Source organism: Babylonia areolata, chromosome 24 (assembly GCF_041734735.1).
Source record: "Babylonia areolata isolate BAREFJ2019XMU chromosome 24, ASM4173473v1, whole genome shotgun sequence".
NCBI classification, from domain to species: domain Eukaryota; kingdom Metazoa; phylum Mollusca; class Gastropoda; order Neogastropoda; family Buccinidae; genus Babylonia; species Babylonia areolata.
Genome location: NC_134899.1, coordinates 29,384,467 through 29,402,083, shown reverse-complemented (window position 1 = coordinate 29,402,083; position 17,617 = coordinate 29,384,467). Strand labels below are relative to the sequence as shown.

At 46.2% G+C, this 17,617-nt stretch overlaps 1 protein-coding gene across 7 annotated transcripts in view; it reads right to left on the bottom strand.

The window, feature by feature from the left end:
• The window catches only part of LOC143299082 (neurobeachin-like), a 299,752-nt gene that overhangs the window by 95,349 nt on the left and 186,786 nt on the right, over window positions 1–17,617 (bottom strand). The window lies entirely within an intron of this gene.

The window sequence follows — 17,617 nt, the reverse complement described above, 5'->3', positions numbered from 1 at the left end:
ACACATGTCAAGACATCTTCATGAAGCCATAAATCCCCCATCGCGCAGGACTCGTACGTCAAGACTGACCGCCCAGCCGATGAAGTGCCCTATCAGGAGGAGGAGGCAACTCAATTAATTAAAGGCTCAAGGCCGATCATAGGATCACTCAGACCTTCCCCCCGGCCACAGGTGCCTCTGACGCTCCAGCCCCCGTGCACGCTGCCTCCCCCGTCCATACATCACCGGTCACGTCACTTGCCACGTCACTTCGCTGACGTAAGTGCACGTGGGCGCCGAGCGAAGAGCGGGAGTCTAGCCTCAGGCGAGTGGCTTACCGGTGAGCAGAAAGTGGGGCGGGAGATTAATTGGGATGAGTGGCCAGGGTGCCTGGAGTATTCTTCACTGTCGCTCTCTGCGACGGGTATCATTAGTTAAGCTGTAATCCCATTACTCTGTTATAAAAAAAAAATATATATTGTAGCCGATAGATAAAAATCATACGTCAGTCGCGGGCATGATTTCTCCAAGCACTGGTTTTTGTCTGAAATCACAGGGAGGGATGGCTGCCGACTGACGTGTCTGTGTTATGCTCTGGATTTTTTGCGAAATTTCAGTGGTTTGTGGTGCTTCTGCGGTGGTGACATTTTGGACAGTTACAAGTTGCACTTCGAGATGCTGCGGTTTAGTCAACCTTCATTGTATCTAGGTCCGGTTTGTTTGTTTGTTCTTCAATATCTGTACACAAGTTACGAACTCATGACTGTGCCATGCAGATTCGGGTTGTTTTGACCTCTCGTGTAGTTTTCACGTGTCAGTGTAACAACTCTTGCATGTCAACGTGACCTCGGCCTGTATAGTGCAGCGTGCTGACTGGTGTGTTGTGAATTCCTGAAACTGGACGAACTGGTCTGCGTTTGTTCGCATTCACTGTTTCTTTACATTTTTCACTGTGCCCTTCCAGCATGTCGCTGAAGCGTTTCGCAATTTCTCTTCTATGTTCTGATGGGGATGAGAAAGTTTAAATGAGGCAATAACCATAACAACAACAAAAAATGAAATAAATAATAATAATAATAATAATCATGATGATGATAATGTTGATGGTGATGATGATGATGATTTTTTAAGCAATTCAATGGTGTTTAGGGCTAACGGATCTCTTACTGACAGTACTGCTGCTACTGCTGTTGCCACTGTATGTAAGCATTTGCGCGGATATTGTTGGGACTGTTCGATTTTGTCAATATCGTTTTTCCTTCAGAACATACACATTTTCCAACAAACCACTTCACTATTCATAGCAATCTGTAATTCACCTACATAACCTCACTGACTCACTTGCGTGATATTTTGTCAGTTATTAGCAATGTCAACGAACAGAATTCTTCTTGGCGTTCACAGCTACACGATCAGTCCAGTTCCTGCGATGAATGAAGTTGTTTTATCCAGCTCTTCTTGGTTGCCATGTAGTTTGGTCGCGAGTGAAATGTAACTGATAGGTGTAAAAACCATCACCACCAATTCTTAAAGAAGAAAAGTTCACATAATATCAAAATCATAAATGGTGATAAGATTATCATCGTATGGTCAATGTCTTCAATGGTACGTCACCACCGTTGCTACACACGGTCCTTTGTTCCGCAGCGCTTACTAAGATCAAGTCCACGTCACTTGATCTCATCATTGGCATAAATAATTTCAGTTGAGTCTGTCGCCACTTTCAATGCAAAGCTAATTCTTGCGAAACAAATCACTCGCCAAGTAGTGTCCCGATGGACTTTTCATCTTTACAGTAAGGCAAGGCAAGGCAAGGTAAGAATGTTGTTGCATAAACCCCCTGCGTTATCGCGAGTTACCACCTTTAGCCCAAGTCTGACTGGGAGTTACCCGCCTTTAGAGGTAAGTAAAAAGACGAGGGCGTAGCAACCTTCTGCCCCTATCCGTCGCAGGCCCGAGTGCAGGATTGCAGCCCCGGACATAACTGTCGCTCGGCCTTGGGACGTTTAAATCAATCTGGTGCCAGATGCCGCCCTGCGACCTACCTGACGTTTGTGTCCACAGCCTTGACGACACGTCAACCTGACAGCCACAGGGAAGCCATTCACAATGCCCTGAGTCAAGGCAACCCCACACCACTTCGGCTTTTCGCAGGCTAGCTGCTTCACAAGTCCGACACCTTCCCTCCGCTTCTTGCAACCTTCTTTCCCTGCTAAAGAAAGCTACATCGCTGCAGTGAGCTACCCTGTGGATTCACCCTCTTAGCTTATTGGTAGATAGGTTCGCCCCGTCACATAAAAATCAAGAAAAAGTTGAACGAATTTCAAAAGCAACTGTTGTCTCCACCCTGCCCTCTCACTTTTCCTCTGACACAATCTGTGATTTATCACATATGGGAAAAGGAAAAATAACTGAATAACCGAAATGCTAATCATAATGCTAATCATTAACCACCAGTTCACTCTTTTACACACACACACACACACACACTAGCTGCAGTTAGCTCTTCCATTATGAGCTTGCTCAATAAGCAAGCGAGAAAGAAAAGGTGTTCCGTCATACAATCTGAACCAGTTGTAATAAAATCTGGTTGCGGTCATAATGAAATCTGAGACGGCAATCACATCTGCATAAGCCAATCACACGAAGCGATGCGGCGATCAAAATAATCTCTTGCGGAAATCAGGACAGCAAATCGCCAAATTCGGTGCAGCAGTCATGTAATCTCTTGTGCAAATAACTAGTTGCTATGTCAACCCGACATTGTTGCGAAACGTTCCATACACGACGCCATGTTGATTCCCAAGCGAGGCTCCGGCCGAATCACTGGGTAACAAACGAATGCGCTGATGGAACAGGGGCGAAAAAAAAATTCTTGGGAAGTGTTCGCTGCGCATGAACAAGGGGCTTTTTGCCGGTAACTACGTGGCAGCCGTCCTGACCTGAAGTGACACGACAGGACGAAGAAAGACTGGCCCATAAATCCCCCGGCCTGTCGCACTCGGCGGGTTCAAATCACACCGGTTTCAACGTTTTCGTCGGGTGATAAATTCCTGCTCGGGTGTCGGGGTAGAAACTCTGTCCCGTCTTTGTGGCTCATCAAAGTCTTCAAAGGAAGGTCGGGAGACCACCCTTGTTCACCTCTCCACCCCGAGAAGGGAACAGGAGCACGTTACTCGCTGCTGTCTTCCTCTGAAAAGGGGGCTCGGGAGCTTCAAGTCTCCGTCCCACTGTCTGCAGCAGTCGGGTGAACGCAAAACGAGTCAATTGGGTTCAGATCAGTCCAGGAACGCCACACGGTGGAAACTGGTGGAGAACAAGTTCAGTTCATACAGACTATCTTTCCTTCGCGTCATCTTCGCTTTTATCTTATTTATTTTTTAATCTGCCTGCGAAATGTAACGGGTTAAGCGTCAATCTCGTATCCCAGCATACCTCAAGTGGTTTAAGCCATACAGACTCTTCGAAGTCTAAACAAAATGAAGAGATTGGTCAATGCAAACGATAGCCAGTACCTCTTAATTTGTATTCATTTTTTGTTTTGCTATGCTTTGGGGAGGCTTGGACATGTAAAAAATGTATTGTGGTAGTTTACTGCCTGAATTTGTTCGTTTGTTTCAGTCATTATTTTTCTTCTTCCGGTCAGTCAAATGATAACAAATATAATAACAGTAGAATTGTTGTTAATATTTCTGCAGTTCTTTAACAAAGGATTCTAGCGTTTAATGCTGTATGACTGACCAGTAATGTATATTTTTAATGTCTTTCAAATGTTCGCAGCATTCTAACCGGTCAATATTTGTAACATGACCGAACTCCCAGATGACCCAAGAACTTAATCAACGCACACTCGAAACTCGTTATACTTCCACGCTTCGTCATGACAGCATTTTACTGAGAAATTGTAGGGATGAGAGAGACAGAGAGAGAGAGAGAGAGGGGGGGGGGGGTAAAAAAAAGAGTTCTCCTGCACTGACAAAAGCAGCCGACACTCTATAACTTATAGCTGCGGACGAGTAGGTAAGGGGAATCCAAGTCTCATCAGACTGCTCATAAAAGCACTCCCAGCACTCCCCAGCTGCCCAAGTGGCTGAAATAGGATCTTCCAACCTGTCCTGTCGTTTTGTGTGGCCGTCAGATAACATCACACTCTCAAGGCGACAAGAGGAAACAACCCCCGCACCGCACCCCCCCCCCCCCCACCCCACCCCAAAAAAAAGAAAAAATCGGAAGAAAAGCCCCGTACTTATTATAACTGTGACCGTTTCCAGCCATGGACGGCGGTTAACCGGCACTGCAAACGCGCCATAACCTTCTTTCTTTCTTTTTTTTTTCTGGCAAGAATATTAGCTCATGCAACAAAGCCTGTAAGGCCGAGTTCTTCTATCCACGGTTGAATGATTACTCAAAAGTTCAAAACTCCTCCCCTCTCAGCCACAGTGCAGTCATCCACTTCTCGGCCCCAGCTGGTGAGGATCGCGGGAGGGGGCGGGAGTGGAGTGGGGTGGGGTTGGGTTTTGGAGGGTTCGCAAATTGATCGCTGCAAAGTTCGCTTTCAAAAAAAAGCGAACGAGAAACTTCAAATTATCGCACTCATTCATCTGCTTCATTAATCTCTAAGAGGGTGTCGCAGTGGGGTCATTAGGCAATAAATCAGCAAACCACCTCGAACTTGAAATGACAATTATGAACTGGGAGGTAGGGTGGGAGGAGAGAAGGAAACAGAACCTGCATAGCGAGAAGATTCAAATCAGCAATAAAACATACGAAAAAAAAGCAAAAAAAAAAAAGCGGACGAGCCAATACAAAGACAAGCCGTTCATCCGATATGTCTTAAGCAAGAAAACAGACCTGGTAATATGAGGTCGGGAGATAAACTCCAGTATGTGGTCCGTCACCTACACCTTTCAGTCATCCCCCGCTAGCTTAACGCGCTCTGATGAATTATAAAAGAAGAAAAAAAAAGAAGAAAAAAAAAGACGAAACTAAAGAAATAAAAACTGCCATAACTGCGAGGATGAATGGAAACCCGACGTCAGTGTGGCCCCCTTTACTCGCACAGATAGCATCAGTGGTGTTTCATTTCTGTATGACGTGGTAGAGTCTCTATCGCTCATGCCGTACGGACAGGTGGAATATAAAGCTCGTCTCCCGAGCAGAGCGCTCCAATACAATTTCAACTGGATCAGTGAGTCTGTGTCCAACACTTCGCGCGCGCGCGCGCACACACACACACACACACACATCTTCACTCAATGAATACTTTGAATCAACGAACGACTCATCCTTGATTGTTTCGGACCTTCCTTTTCCAGTCTTGCTCCAGGCCATTGTGGCTGCTGGCTGCCCACACCACTGAGATACATCAGCACAAAAGTCAATGACCTACACCGGTCCATACACCACTTCAAGCCACAGGATTCCTGCGGTGCCTTCACTGCCCCTCATTAGAGCTACAGACGGCCACGGTGGTTCTTCAAGTCCACCGCTATCACCCCCGGGGCGGCAGCGGCAGACAAGGGCGGAGGGCAAGGGACATTATCGTCAGGCTGATCTACGAGCACCATCACTGTCCTGGGTTATCCACCACCCCTATTAACACCCCCGTCCACCAACGGTCCGGCACGGCGATTAGAGTGATGGCAGTGAAAGGAGGCAGGCGTTTTCAGTGCTCTGCCCCTGATGGAGCACCCCCGCCCGATCACAATTCAACGGGGTCCTCAAGACCGTTGAGATCGGCGGTTTGTTGTGTGCTCAATGCTCGCCGCAGGGGTGATGTCAGGTGGGAGGTGGGGGTGGAGGAGACTGGGGTAGGGTGCAAGGGGGCTAAGGCATTATACTTATAGTGTGTTGATCGGACTGCTCGCCAGCTGGACCGTCGTCCGATTCGTAATCTCGACTTGGTCAACGTCGTTGAAAGCGAAGGCTAAGTAAGAAACACACGCACAAACACGCGCGCGCGCGCGCGCAAGATCCATACGTGACATAGATATACACACTGAAAAACCATGCAACAGAAGACGACAAAATAGATACTAAATTATAATCAAGAATATAGCTGTGACTTGTGCGTAATTGTGTGTGTGTGTGTGCGTGCGTGCGCGTGCGCGCGCGTGTTCTCTGCTTCGCACACTCACTGTGTCCCCCCTTCCCTCCGCCCTCTCTCTATTTCTGATGGACACACGCATTCCGGATGCTGCAAGCAAAATTAGAGGGGTAAAAACGGAAGCTGGCAGTTGGCAAAGGTCTGGCTATACAGCCGTGTGGCAGCATAGGCAACTGACTTAGGAAGCAATATAGCTGGCTGGCTGCACTCGGGCCCATCTCCTTCAATGAGCTAACTGCCTGCCCCAATAGCACGTTTCAAGAGGGGCCCCCAAAACAGACCTAGGGAGCCACTTACCTCGCTTCATTCTCCTTCCTGACAGCCTGGGCCCAAGATGAATTGGACTGTACCGCCCTGAAGCGCTTCATCGGAGGTTCAAGACCATTCTTCGCCAATAAATGTCGAGAAATTGAGGTTTTAAGGGCCAGGATATACCCGCTCGTAATTTCAGACGACGGCCCCCGAGACGTGAAAATAAAATTGAGTCAAGCTGGCTGCACTGTAAAGCACACCTTTTACGATCGCCTCGCCTTGCCGACCGATGCGGGGAATAGAGCGTTCAGCGCAGTGTTGGGCTGCTTGAGCTGCCCCGCGTTCTGGGGGCTGTCTCCTCGGCATTGCTGCTGCTGCTGCTGCAGTACAGGGAAGCCGACCGACGTTCTCTCACACACACTCTCTCCACACACACAAACATACACACACACACACACACAAACACCATTTCGCTCCCAGGAGAATGCAAGAACCCGGAGAAACACAGTCGATTATTGTTCCTTACCTTTGAGACAGATATATACATGTATGCACCTTTCCCCTTCTATGCGTGTTTTCATTCAATTAGTTATCTAACTGGTATTGAACTGAACGAGCATGTACGTCCTGTCGGGTTTACCTACACGTTTTTTGTTGTTTTATTTTTTACGGACCATGCAGCCGCTTCTTGTTTCATCAATATGCTGAGATCGACTGTGATCCCCTGTTCAAAACGGTTGATCCATCTGTGACCTGAGCTGGACTACTTGCTGATGGACTCCAACTAAATAGTTACAGTCATCAGATCCCATGAAGCACTTTGGCACAGCCACAGCTGGTGGCGCACCTGATCCGCTGATTTTCGATAAGCAAAATTGCCGAGGCGTTTGGGTCATACAATAAAGATTCTGATTCAATTTGTTTTCGGTGACAATAGAATTTTGCATTGCTGAATTCTCCGCCACCTTCGTTGCCCGTGCAGCTGAACTGTACTCAGCTGATGTGAGCTCACGAGTTCTGTTCATTTTCCAATTATTTGTGCTGTTGCTAACAATGCATAACGAATGTCACGCATCAGGACACGAAATGTTACGTCAGCTTTTATGTTGATACCCCAAATCATATCCCACTTTACTGGTATTCTCTCCGTTGAATAAAATTTCAGAGATAGACAGACAGACAATACACAGAAACCGAGAGTTAATTACCTTATGTTGGCTGATGTTTTCCAAGTCCCTCAGACTGGATGCTACATTTGAAGCCAACTCTGCCGATTACCGATTTTCAAACCTATCAATTTATTTCCTTGACTATATTCCAAGGATCGAAGAAAAAAAGTGTTTCGTTTTTTTTTGTTGTTGTTTTTTTTTGTTCTTCTCTTTTCTTAAATGAATGCAGCAATATGTGATATGTCTGGTTAGAGCTCAAAGTGGTTTTGTTGTTGTAGTTGTTTGTTTTTTGTTTAGGTTTTTGTTGTTGTTGTTGTTTTTGGGTTTTTTTTCATGTATGATGAGGGCGAGGTGGAGGAGAAGGACTGCCGAAACCTAAATCATTTATCTTCCATTGCCAAAAGCATCAAAACTGAACACATTTTGACACTGTACATAATTTTTTAAGAATCTGGGCCAAATTTATTTAGTTATCATCATCTACCCATTAAATTGTGAAGAGTGTACTGCCAGTTCGAAACGAAATGTTCAAACACACACACACAGACACACACACACATTCTTTTTTTTTCTTTTTTCTTTTTTAATCTGTTTTAAGACAGTCCAATTTCTTCTAATAATCATGTTCTCTTTTTTTTTCAGTCATCTTCTTTCAACTCTCTCTTCTTCCTTTCTTTCTGTTTATCTATTTTCAAAAACTCAAACAGCAATGTACACCAACAGTTTTTCCTAAAGTCTGTATTTAGCACAATGGTAGTGAACTAAAAACGTCCAATGAAACAACGTTTACAGCACTGTCGGTCCCCTTTGGGGCCTTTCTGCATAGCGGGGAAACTTTCCCGAAGACCCAATGAAAGTTTTGTGCAAGGTCATTCACAATGCGATACCCGAGTCATGGTTGGTTTGAGGCGTCCCGCTGATAGTCGTTTTCTCGTAGTGGTCTGTCCGTTTAAAACACTTAACTTGAATTGGTCTTTTTGAATTATTCATGGTGCATGAGTTATCATATCAAAATATCACTTTATCTGTATGGATCACGTGGGTAGGGGAAGTGGTGGTGTGTGTATGTGTGTGTGGGTGGGGGGAGGGGGAAGGGAGGGCTGGGGGAGAGCGGAGGGAGGTAGGGAGGGGGAGCATGAACTTACTGCTGTCTAAAACACACTGCGACGAGAATGGTTATTCTGTTGGTATTCCGTTATTACGGGGGAGTGGGGACATTAGTTAAAAGAATTACCACGCACACAAATTCAGTTTCAAGGGTTTGTCAATGCAAGCGGACTGATTCATATGCGCTACACCACATCTGCTGTGTATATAAAAAAAAAAATTTTTTTTAATTAATTTTAAAAAAGCAGATGTTTTATTTTCGAATCAATCCAGCGCTCCGATCAGGCCTTGAACCAAAATCAAAGAAACCAAATTCCTAATGCGAGTCAGTAGTATTATTGGGAGAGGGAGGAGTAGGAGGAAAACGAATCAAAACTCGCTGCCGCCCCCCCCCCCCCCCCCCCCCCTCCTCCTCCACCTTTATTATGTAACTCTTTCGTCTAAGTCAATAATATCCATGTGTCTCAGAGGAGAGGTGTCTTTAAACTATAAATATAATGTAAGCTGCATATGCAGTTTCGCTTGCATATCATCTTTCGCATTTGATTCCTCTTCAAATTTAATATGGCAATACATTATTGGCCAGATAATTTTTTGCGAATATGAAGAAAGCCACCTCTCCATCCAGATGTAGTCGAGCACTTTTGGCTAGTCAATTAATATATGTAGCACTGCTTTTCCAAATACGGTCGTGCATTTTTGTTCAGTCTGTCGCCTTTGGCACAGCTTGGGAATCCTCTCCAGGAATGGTCTGTATTTTTTACACGAGTCAGCTTTTGCATGACATAATCATGCACTGTGTGTTGGCGCCCTCTCTAATAGTCGCCATACAGTGTACACATTTTGTTTTGTGAGGCCAGTTTAGCCTGTGTGGAGTCTTCTCCAAATACGGCTGCACTTTTTTTTTATTTAGTGAGTTACTTTCGGATTATGTGAAATCCTCTCCGAACCCGCCCATACAGTTTCAGTGCACTGGTTTTTGCACTTTGCTTGAGTCCTCACATGATAGAGGGAAACATGTGGATGGAAGTTGTAGAAGTGGATGCTATCACTAACTTCACACACACACACACACACCGTTATAAAAAATGTGATGAGATGCAGACAGATCGACGAGGAGACAGAAACAGGTATACGTTCCGGAACACTTCATTAATAACCACAGAAAACAGACGCACTGGACAGACAAATGAAAGGATTAATGGAACCATGTAACATCCCATAATGACAACAGACGTCGGCAACCTTCTTCTTCGTTCGTGGGCTGCAACTCCCACGTTCACTCGTATGTACACCTATGGGCTTTATGTGTATGACCGTTTTTACCCCGCCATGCAGGCAGCCATACTCCGTTTTCGGGGGTGTGCATGCTGGGTATGTTCTTGTTTCCATAACCACCCGAACCGCTACAATGGATCTTTAACGTGCGTATTTGATCTTCTACTTGCGTATACACACGAAGGGGGGCTCAGGCACAAGCGAGTCTGCACATGTGTTGACCTGGGAGATCGGAAAAATCTCCACCCTTTACCCACCAGGCACCGTTACCTAAATTCGAACCCAGGACCCTCAGGTTGAGAGTCCACTCGGCTATTGCGCCCGTCAGACGTCGGCATAAAGAACAGGAAAAAACAAAACAAAACAAAGGAAGCACGCCAGACATAATTAAGGACTGGACGGACGCCTCAAACCCGCACTGCATGCAATACCCTCACAAGAACAGAAAATGAAGAAAAAGGAAGAGGAGGAGGAGAATTAAGCGACAATACATGGGTGGTTCTCCCACTCCAGTTCCGCCCGTGCGCGACTAGACCGCGGCAGGTTGCTTAATTAAGGACAGGTTCCTGTTCACTGAAATCCGGCTCTCTTGATCCTCCCCAACTCCGACGACGTTGTGTGTGGGGTGGTGTTGGAAGAATAGCAGTATACAATGCGGGGGAGGAGGAGTGATGCTGGGACTGAGTGGGGGTCGGGAGTTGGCAGAAGAGAAGGCCGCAGTATACAGTGCTAGCCAGGCAGGCAGTGTCTCCGTGGCGCCAGACTCTGCCAGAGGAGGGAGGCAAGTGAGCAAGGCTGGTAATTGAAAACAGCTTGTTGCTGGCTCCATTCACCCCATTCCTCCTCCTTCCCTCCGCCACCACCCTCCCCCAACTACCCCCCATCACCCTCTCTCTTACAGAGGCAGTATGAAGTTAACAGTCTCACCAACGCTCACCCTACCACTTCAACGCTTGTCAAGACCCCTCTCCCCCTCCCGTTCCTCACCCTACCACTCCCCTCTCACCCTCCCTACCCTGGAACTCCACCGTGGAGGATACAATATAGTTTGTTTTGCCATTAGGCTGTTCATCTCAGCAAGCAAGACCGTCTGTCTGATTTATGCACTTGCCTCGTTGAGCTCGTTGTCAATAATAACGGGAGGAAAATGCGTTCCGAGGGTCGGTAGGAGGGGAACTAGACAGTGGGGGGTAGAGAGAGGGGGATGGGGGATGGGCTTTGCAGGTAAGTCAGCGGAAGTGTCTTCCAAACCGCCATCATTATAATTTTTGCACGGTGTCCAACTTGCTTTGTTTTACTTTCAGAAAACCAGCACAGCGGAATAACCGCGCGCGCATGCATCAAACATAATATATGAACACACACAAATATACATTCATACACATACATGTGTATGCGTATATGTATACACACATAAGTTAAGCATACCCAAGAAGTGGACCTGCCACAACTGAACTTATTGCTGAGGGAAGAGTTGAGTTTTGAGACTAGACACAATGTCCAAGGCGGCTATTCACAAATGCCATGTTTGGGGAAGAAAAAGAAGAAGAAAAAGAACAACAACTGCAGTCTGAATAATGGGAAGATTTTAACTCTTTCTTTTTGTGAATGTGTCGGTTACCGATCAGTTCGTACCTCAGCTCCTGCTACTCGTCCGATCTGGCAAAAAAAAAAAAAAAAAGAAAAAAAAAGGGCACATCTAGCAAGTGAGAAATAAACTCAAAGAAATAGAATATTCGCATTTTTGTTTATATGTCTAATTAAAATCAAATATTAAAAAAAATATTTTGCTGATCTAACTTGGTTCAAGACAAGATCAGCGCTTCAGTTTTAGTGTTCAAGGCTCGCACGCACACAACAGAACACAAGTACACCACACACACACACACACACACACACACACACACACTGAATTACACAGGTAAAAAAAAAACACCAAAAAAAACCCAAACAAACAAAAACACGCAAAGCCAATTCGCCTCCCATTCTCGACAGGCAGCATGGCACGCGGGCTGTCTGACTCAAGCACTTGAAACAGACTTGAAACGTACGTCCGATATATATAGGTGTGTGTGTGTGTGTGTGTGTGTGTGTGTTGGAGTAGCAGAGGACGGAGGTTGGGGTAGGTGGGTAGGGGTTGAGAGGGAGGGGGGCTGCACTTGATGCTGAGTGGTTCTAATGCTGCTTTCCTGTCCCCCCTCTCAGCCCTCATTGCCACTGTCATAGCGGTGCAGCGCAGAGAGGAAACGGCCACAAATGAATGACATGCTGCCACACTGAGAGAAAAAAAGGAAAGAATAAAAGGGAGGTTGCGGGGGAAAAGGGGGGGGGGAGAGAGAGAGAGAGAGAGAGAGAGAGAGAGAGAGAATGAAAAAGAGAGGGTGGGGGCGTACAGAGTAAAGTAGAATCAGAGAAGGGGAGAGAGGATGGAGAGTGGAAAGGGGAGGGGGACAGAGCAGAAAGATGAGAGATACATCACCTCATGCATGCACGCACGCACGCACACACACACGCGCGTGCGCGCTCGCGCGAACCATCGCCTACACACATTTTAGTGTTCTCACTATGAGTCACTCTACCTGTTGTATAGTCGCAGGCTTGTTCTAATTCTTACAGCATTTTTATCAGATGGTGAAAAGAAAGGCATGGGATGCTGGCAAGCGGCGACTCTTGAAACTGACGATGGAACTGATCTACAATCTCACCCCCGCGCAGTCTTCCAATCTTGCCTGGACGCGTATGAGAAAAACAAATAAAAAAACAACCAACAACAACAACAACCAACATCAACCGTACTGTTAAAAGCAGTAATATTGTTGAATAAGGCGAAGAAAGAGGAGACTAACTACGTGTAGTGGGGAAAAGGAAAGAAGACCGACAGACAGACAGCAGTAAGGGAAGCGAGCTTCTGAAGAAAATTAAATAAAGTAAACGAGTAACAGGCTTCGCGTCTGTCTCATGTCACATGTCAAGCAGTAATCTATTGGACGGCGGTGAAGGATGAAACAAACAAACCGAAACTCCAAACCTCCCACTTCTGTCCACCCACCCTTTCCCTTTCAAACCTTCATGCCGTAATGCGAAAGAAAATTACCGAAGTACACAATCATATAATTTATTTAAAACCTTTTTTTTCTCCCTTCTTCTTCTCCAATCCATTTTATTCTTAAAAATCCCAATCACCTTTGTCTGTCTGTGACATCTGTGACACTACAGCAGCAGTAACGACAGCATTTCAACAATGATAATAATCATCATCAGCGTCCGACGGAACAGCCGAGTGATTAGAGCGCTGGAGTTTCAATCTGAGGGTCCCGGGATCGAACCCTGGTGCCAGCTGCATTGCTTGGTTCTAACTTTTTGACAGTTACACGTGGCTAAATGCCCACGCTGACCGAACTACGCCATTGGTCAGTTCCATACTACACACAGTTAGTAGCGGGTTACGATCATACTAGGCTCTTCCGTCCGAGCAACGCAACTGGCACCTGGTCACGGCGCCTGGTGAGAAAAGGGTGGGGATCTTTCCCTTCGATCTTCCAGGTCAACAGATGTGCTAGTGCCTGAAACCCCCTTCGAGTGTTTCCGCATGCTGAAGATCAACTACGCACGTTAAAGATCCTGTAATCCATGCCAGCGCTCGGTGGATTTTGGAAACAAGAACATATCCGTCATGCCCCCCCCTCCCCCACCCCCGCACCCCCCCCCCCACCCCCCATTAAAAAATAATATGATTGTTCAATGTTCGAAACGTTAAAACGGCATGGTGTTAAAACGTAAGATGTGGAAAACAAAACAAAATCGTTCATTAGCTGAATGATATATATACGAGAGGAGACAGACAGACAGAAAGACAGACAGACAGACAGAGCATCAGTCGGAGAAGAATCCAGGTGATTGACTATAAGAAGTGGGCAGTGTCAAACATAGAGAGGGAAAGAGCACGACATGTAGAGTAAGAGGGGGAGGCATGTAAAGGGGAGGAATGAGTTAGCATCAGTGGTGAGAGGGGCGACAGCCTGCCATGTTCACTTCAGCCCCTTCCATCTTCATTACCTGGCCATGTCCTCCTCCCCCTCCTCCTCGTCTTCTTCACATTCTGCTCTCTCTTCTCCCTCTCCCACACCCCAACCCTACCTTTGTTTCTTCCTCCCACAAACACAGTGTCTTGATCACTTCAACGTTATTAAATCTTTCTTTCATTCTCCTTTTTCTTTCTTTCTTTTTATCATTTTTTTTTCCATTTTTAATCCTCCTTATGCTACCTTCTCGCATGCAGCAGTTCATCCTTCTCTTTTATCCAGTTCATATTTTCCTCCACTCCACACCCCCGCCCTTCCCACCCACCCACCCTTTTCGTCCTTTTCGACTACTTCTATCCCTCACTTTTTTTCTGTATCACCCCCACATCTCTCTCCCCCTCTCCCTCTCCACTCCCCAAAACACTTTGCTTTATGCATCATTTTCTCCCTCCTGTCCCACATTTTCACATCAACGATGACTCTTTTTCTTTCTTTTGTGTGTGTGTGTGTGTGTGTTTGTTGTTTTTTGTACGCCAATTGTTTTCAGCTTTCCTTTCACTTATACACGGGTTTTGTCCAAGGTCGCTGCTGTACAGAAGGAGCCTAATTCTTTTCGTCTACTTAAAACTTCTTTCCAACACCTCCCTTCCCCTTTCTTTTCCTTAAAAATTTCAGTACCCGCGCACATTCTTTCCAACTGTCTGCAACCCCTTCTCGCCTTTCAGATCACTTCACTATTCTCTCTGCCGCCGCTCACACTCTGTGTCACCCCGTATTTGTTTGCACGTTCTCGTCTTATGTGACACGATGACGCTCACAAATCCTCAGGGGAACCCCCCCCCCCCCCCCCCCCCCCACTTTCCAAAAAAAATTATTTTTTAAACAAAACAAAAACAACAACAACAGTATTTCAAAAAGTAAAAAGTGTAAAGGGAAAGGTGCTGTGTGTGTGTGTGTGTGTGTGTGTGTGTGTGTGTGTGTGTGTGTGTGTGTGTGTGTGTGTGTGTGTGTGTGTGTGTGTGCGTGCGTGTGCGTGTTTATACACATTACAAACTAGTTATCTGGAGTAATATCTAAAAGACGTGTCTCCATCGTACACACAAACACAATGATGATTACAATTTTAAATTCTATATAAAAACATTTTTTCAGAGGGAAAAGAACAAAAGAAAGAGAAAAAAACCCTCCGGATACTGATAGTTGTCACAAATAAAGGACTGCGGATGGGAATAACCTGAATAGAATAGAATAGAATAGAATATGTCTTTATCACCAAGTGTACCGGGGTCACAATAGGGAACGAAGGGAACTCATTAAGATGCACAGAGTAAAAGAAAGATGTGGGTGTTACTGGTGACGTAAGGCTCACCGTGGAAAACACAACAGACACACTAACACCCACGCTGAACAAACACGTTAGGAATGGGGGGCGGGGGAAGGGAGGGGAGGGGGTGGAGCCCTGGCAAATCCCTTGGAAACACTTTGTACAGCTGTTTTCAAACCTGTTAATAGTGAAGAGGGACGGGGTAGGAACGGTTGGGAGGAGGAAGCGGTTAGACGCTGGTCGAACAACCAAGGTCTGACCTCGAAGAGGACTGTCCCTCCCTGACACCAAGAAATGAATAGGAAAACAAAAATTCCTTCACACACACACACACACACAAAAGAAAGAAAGAAAAAGCTGGCAAAACGCTGCCGCAGTCATAGATTGAGAAGTCCTTGCAACAGTAACCTTTTTCCGTGTATTGATGATTTCCATCTGCGATCACAGTAAAAAAAAAAAAAATAAAAAAAAGTGCAAACTATACCTGAAACACACACAGACACAGACACACAGACACAGACACACACACGGGTGTATTATGATTTGCTTCAGGAGGCCAGGGAAGGAGGGGGGCTTAAGAACTGCTTCTTTATTGTATAACACTTAACAGAAAGAAACGTCGAAAGTCAGAGCAAATGACTCAATAAAGAAATGTATGCAATGAAAGTCAGAACAAATGACTCAATGAAGAAATGTATGCAATGAATTGTGTCCTTTGAAGCTTGGGAGACTACCATTAAAGGCTCAAAGTGTCGATTTGAGTCTTTTTTTTTTTCTAAACTGATGGGAATCAGTTTCAAATGACCAGCTCCAATTTATTTAGTCACTTATTTCAATGTTCATTTGCTTCAATCACCATCCAGGTTATATAGCCGAGCTATAACAGCAAGCCGCAATGGTGAGAACACTCAGGTAATTATATTCTGCTTTTGAAAGAGGGAGGGGGGGGAGGGAGAGAGAGAGAGAGAGAGAGAGAGAGAGAGAGAGAGAGAGAGAGAGAGAGAGAGGACAGACAGACAGACAAATTCAACATAAACATCACAGTATGGACTAAGAAAACGGTGTCAGAGCATCCACAGAACTGCACGAGACTGGTTTTCATATCACTCTTTGTGGACAGAGGTTAAACATCAACAGATAATGATTTTTTTTTTTAAATGTAAAATCCTAAGAACTTGGCTGAAATTAAAATCTAATACATGCTGCCTTTTTAGTGCACTTGGTTCCGTCTCTGAACACCGATACTGCGAATATCTAAAAACAACAACAACAACAACAAACAACAAAAAAACCAGGACACATATGCGTGCGATATGACACGCAGACATGCAAGCTTGGGCGTGCATGTAGACACACACACTTCTCCAACTCTTCTTTTACCCATCCACCTAAAAATAATTTCAATTTCTGGCTCAACCCTTCTTGTAAATGTAAGCTTACATTCCACGGAGAATAGCCCTTCACTGAACATCACAGCCAAACAATGTAGGGGAAAAACAACAAAAAGCCCCTCAAAATCTAACCAAAACGTGCTTAAACGACAACTTGAAGACGAATTCAAAGCAAGGATCAGACTGCCGAGTGGCCGATGACCACCAAGTCTTGGCCGAGTGATTCAGTCACTATCCATTGCGAAGCTGGCCTGGCGCGTGCTGCCAAAGGAACTCCAAGTCTTATCGGTGAGTGCTTTTCGTCACCAACTTCTCCCTTCAAGTCGTTGCCACCCTTCCTACAAGCCGCACGGACAAGTCGTCTGTTTCCCCATCGATCCCACCCACCAGACAGCGGCGTCCTGCACCATCACGGCCAATACAGCACGGCTAATAAACGTGTAACAAAAGAAATGAAAACCCCGAAGACCCCCCTAATCACCGTGAAAGATCAGCCACCCCCCACCTTTTCGTCCTCTTGTTGTGGCGCGGTGGCGGTAAACGAGGGGGGCGGGGCTTGCGGCGCCACTTGGCAGTCATCAAGCTCCCGTGACTTTTCCCACGGCGCGCCACACTCCGCGCCGTCCTCCCACCCTCCGCCGCCACTGATTGGCTGGCGGGCAACACGGGCTGGTCCTCTTGACTCCGCCCTCCCATTGTTGAGTGACAGCCAAGCAGGCTGACTCGATAGCTGGAGAGTGCGCAACCCACCGGTCGGTAGGAGGAGTGACGAGCGGAACCAGTGCCAGAAGCGTCCACTCTTGCCAACTTGTGTGGACTGAGAGACAATGAAATAAGAGAGCATCCACCCCCCATCCCACCCCACCACCCTCATCTTCCACCGGATCAAGGTGGTGAAGCAGCAGCAAGGCGGGGTCCACAGCGCTGGTGATAGCCCCCAGTCAGTGCAGCGGGCGTGCGGTGCGTTGGGATCAACACATACACACAGG